We start from the raw sequence: 4,502 nt of genomic DNA on the forward strand, positions 1-4,502 counted from the left end.
ATGGCACGACACGGCAAAAATTGAACAATGCCGGACCACCAGCGGTTGGGAGCTCGCACCAAGACCACCACGGCCCCGTTGTGCCATATTTCCCAAAGGCGGCAAGGCCAAGTGTTTAACTAACTCCTTACACTAAGTCCCCACTTGGGGACCCCAAGGTTGGGACGTGCAAAAGAACAATGGGGGATCGAAAGGAGATGAGGGAGGGGCGAATCGAGGCGACAAAGTGAATCTCGATGGATCATGGCGGCAAGGCCACTCGCCACTTACAATAACCCGTCAGCGTATTTAGTAAATGCGTAAAAGGATTCTACCATTGCTCGGTGGGAATTACGCTCCAGGGGGCGCTGCGACTTGTCCGTCGGGACGCTGCACCTCGACACGTGCCTTGGGGCCAAAGGCCCCTCTGCTGGTCGATAATCGGCGACAGGCGCGTCGTCGCTTCTAGCCGGATTCGACTTAGGCGTTCGATCATAATCCGGTAGACGGTAACCAGCGCCGCGGCTTTTCAACCAAGCGCGATGACCAATTGTGCGAATCAATGGTTCCTCTCGTACTAGGTTGAATTACTATTGCGGCGCGGCCATCGATGAGGGTAAAACTAACTTTGTCTCACGACGGTCTAAACCCGACTCACGTTCCCTATTGGTGGGTGAACAATCCAACACTTGGTGAATTTTGCTTCACAATGATAGGAAGAGCCGACATCGAAGGATCAAAAAGCAGCGTCGCTATGAGCGGCTTGGCGCCACAAGCGATTATCCTGTGGTAACTTTTCGACACCTCTAGCTTCAAATTTGAAGGTCTAAAGGATCGATAGGCGGCGCTTTCACGGTTCGTATTCGTCTTGGAAATCGAGAATCAAGCGAGTTTTACCCTTTTGTTCCACGAGATTTACATTCTCGTTGAGCTCATCTTAGGACACTTGCGTTATCTTTTAACGGATGTGCCGCTTGACCAAACTCCCACGACAATGTCTTCGCCGGATTGGCTGGTCGCGACCGACCTTGGGTCCAAAAAGAGGGCCGTGCCACCGCCTCGATTCACGGAATAAGTAAAATAACGTTAAAAGTAGTGGTATTTCAATTTAGCGAGAGCTCCACTTATCCTACACCTCTCAAGTCATTTCACAAAGTCGGACTAAGTCAAGCTCAACGAGGTCTTCTTTCCCCGTGATTACGCCAAGCCCGTTCCTTGGGCGTGGTTTAGATTAGATAGTAGGCGGGGACGGTGGGAATCTCGTTAATCCATTCATCTTGGCGTCACTAATTAGATGACGAGGCATTTGGCTACTTAAGAGAGTCATAGTTACTCCGCCATTTACCCGCTTGGTTGAATTTCTTCACTTTGACATTGAGCCTTTGGGTAGAAAGCACATTGCGTGAGCATCCGAGGACCATCGCAATGCTTTGTTTTAATTAAGCGATGGATTCCCTTGTCCGTACCGGTTTTGAGTCATTGTTAAATCGCCGAGGAAAGGCCCGAAGAGCCGTTCGATCAAATCCCCGGCCGCGGCGACCTCTCTCGCCGTGAAAGCGGCTCGGCGGTGTCTGCGGCAATGAAGGGTTCGGGGATGGGACCCCGTGCCGACCCTTAGAGCCAATCCTTTTCACGAGGTTCGGATCCATTTGGTGACTTCCCTTGCCTACATTGTTCCATTGACGGTATTCACCTTGGAACTGATGCGGTTATGAATCTGTTGGCGCGGTCGGCTTTTCGATCCTCTGGATTTTCAAAAGGCGGCGAGGGCACGGACACCATCTGACGTCGCGGTGCTCTTCCGTCGTTGAACCCTACCTCTGGTGGCCGTTTCTAGGGTGGGCAGGCCGTTAAGCGAAAAAGATAACTCTTCCGAGGCCCCGCCGGCGTCTCGAGTCCCTAACGTTGCCGTCGATCGCGCGTCGATTCAAAATTTTAACCCGATTCCTTTGAAGCTCGCTGAGCAGCGCTATCGGACGGCTTCCCGTCTCTTAGGATCGACTAACCCATGTGCAAGTGGCGTTCACATGGAACCTTTCCCCTCTTGACCTTCAAAGTTCTCATTTGAATATTTGCTACTACCACCAAGATCTGCACCGACGGCCGCTCCTTTGGCTCGCGCCCGGGTTTTTGGCGACCGCCGCTCCCTCCTACTCATCGAGCTTGGCCCTTGCCCGGCGGCCGGGTGTAGGTCGCGTTTAAGCGCCATCCATTTTGGGGCTAGTTGATTCGGCGGTGAGTTGTTACACACTCCTTAGCGGATTTCGACTTCCATGACCACCGTTCTGTTGTCTTAATCGACCAACACCCTTTGTGGGTTCTAGCTTAGCCTTGATTGGGCACCGTAACTTCGGCTTCGATTCATCAAGCATCGCCGATTACGCTTACCAAAAATGGCCCACTTGGAGCTCTCGATTAGTGGCGGCGGCTCAGCGAAGCATTTGCACCGTCCTACCTATTTAAAGTTTGAGAATAGGTCGAGGCGTTGCGCCCCGATGCCTCTAATCATTGACTTTACCGATAGAACTTCGCTAAGGGCTCCGGCTATCTGAGGGAAACTTTGGAGGAACCGGCTACTAGGCAGTTCGATTAGTCTTTCGCCCCTATACCCAAGTCGAGACGAGCGATTTGCATGTCGGTGATCATTGCGGGCCTCCACGAGTTTCTCTCGCCGCCGCTTCAGGCATAGTTCACCATCTTTGGGTCCCAAGCAGGCAATGCTCTCCTCGAACCCTTCTCAAAAGATCAAGGTCGATTCGGCGGTGCACCCATGAGGATCCGCCAATCAGCTTCCCTTCGTCTTCGAGTTTTCTAGCCCGTTGATTTGTACACATGTCAAACTCCTTGGTCCGTGTTTCAAGAAGGGCGAATAGAGAACCCATGAGCCGGCCTTTCGAAGCATAAGTGCGAAGCGAGCCGAGACAAGCGCGTCTTTGGATCTCACGATGGAAGCGGCAGCGTCTCCACAGCGTATCAAAGGCGGGCTTGGGCGCCGCCACGACCCAGCGTCGGTCCACGCCTCGAGCCGATCGGCGGACCGGCTCTCGCCGTTCCACATCCGACCGGGGTGCATCGCCGGCCCCATCCGCTTCCTCCGACAATTTCAAGCACTCTTTGACTCTCTTTTCAAAGTCCTTTTCATCTTTCCTCGCGGTACTTGTTCGCCATCGGTCTCTCGCCGTATTTAGCCTTGGGCCGGAATTTACCGCCCGATTAAGGTGTATTCCCAAACAACCCGACTTCGTGAAGCGGCGCCTCGTGATGCGGCGAGGTCCGCACGACAGGACTCTCACCCTCTGGCGCCCCTTTCTAGGGGACTTTGGCCGATCCTTGGTGAGACACTTCTCAGACTACAATTTGAGCGCCGGTGGCTTTTGATTCTCAAGTGAGCTTTTCCGGTTAGCCCGCCGTTACTAGGGAGTCTGGTAAGTTTCTTTTCCTCCGCTTATTGATATGCTTAAACTTCGTGGGTAATCACTTTGACACAGAAGTCATGATGCGATGACGAAAGGTTTAAGGTCTCGATCGACAAACGCCCACGACACGAGCGAGGTTGCTTACGGCATACCACCGATCGTCATGACGATCATTCCGTTGAGACTCAAATTTAGGCCAAGCTGCGGCTATGGCGCGCGGGAGGCCAATTTTCGCCAGCGGTCCAACCGAGTCGAGGATCGGGGTTGGATGGGGCGACGATCGCGTGACATCGAGCGGGCGTGCCTCGGCCAAATGGCTTAGAGGCGCAACTTGCGTTCAAAGACTTCGATGGTTCACGGATTTTGCAATTCACACAAGTATCACATTTTGCTCGTTCTTCATCGATGTGAGGCCGAGATATCCGTTGTCGAGAGTCGTTCTATATACTTTACTACAAAGAACAACATCAAGAAGCCTCGACACAAGTGAGCGGTGCGGCGGCGAGTTGTGTCCTTTTTCATTTTGATTCCTTGGCGCGATTAAATGCAGGGGTTTGTTCGTTTTGCATCGAAGAGGTTGATCGACATCTCACCCCACCTAATGGGCGGAGGGGCGACGGGACCGGTCGCTCCAAACTGCGAGGGGATGGCAGCGGCGACGATGCACCGCACCACCTCCGATGTTGTATACAACGCGTTCACGGGTCGATTACGCTAAGCGGTTTCGACAATGATCCTTTCGCGAGTTCACCTACGGAAACCTTGTTATGACTTCTCCTTCCTCTAAATGATAAGGTTGATAGACTTCTCGCGACTTTGCGGGCGCGAACCGCATACGTCGCCGTGATCGAACACTTCACGGACCATTCAATCGGTAGGAGCGGCCAGGCGGTGTGTACAAAAGGCGGGGCGTAGTCAATGCGGTGATGACTTCAGCGCTTACTAAGAATTCCTCGTTGAAGACCAACAATTGCAATGATCTATCCCCATCACGATGAAATTTCAAAGATTACCAGATTACATCGGCCAGGCTATAGACTGGTTGGATACATCGATTGTAGCGCGTCTGACCCGAACATCTAAGGGCATCACGGACTGTTATTGCCT

The 4,502-nt window shown here is 52.8% G+C and overlaps 2 pseudogenes; both read right to left on the minus strand.

Moving 5' to 3' along the window:
- Positions 1-208: 208 nt before the first annotated feature.
- Positions 209-3,473, minus strand: LOC128288420 (28S ribosomal RNA; annotated as a pseudogene).
- Positions 3,474-3,680: 207 nt separating this feature from the next.
- On the minus strand, positions 3,681-3,832 carry LOC128288418 (5.8S ribosomal RNA; annotated as a pseudogene).
- Positions 3,833-4,502: the final 670 nt, after the last annotated feature.

Source organism: Gossypium arboreum, unplaced genomic scaffold, assembly GCF_025698485.1.
Source record: "Gossypium arboreum isolate Shixiya-1 unplaced genomic scaffold, ASM2569848v2 Contig00213, whole genome shotgun sequence".
NCBI classification, from domain to species: Eukaryota; Viridiplantae; Streptophyta; class Magnoliopsida; order Malvales; family Malvaceae; genus Gossypium; species Gossypium arboreum.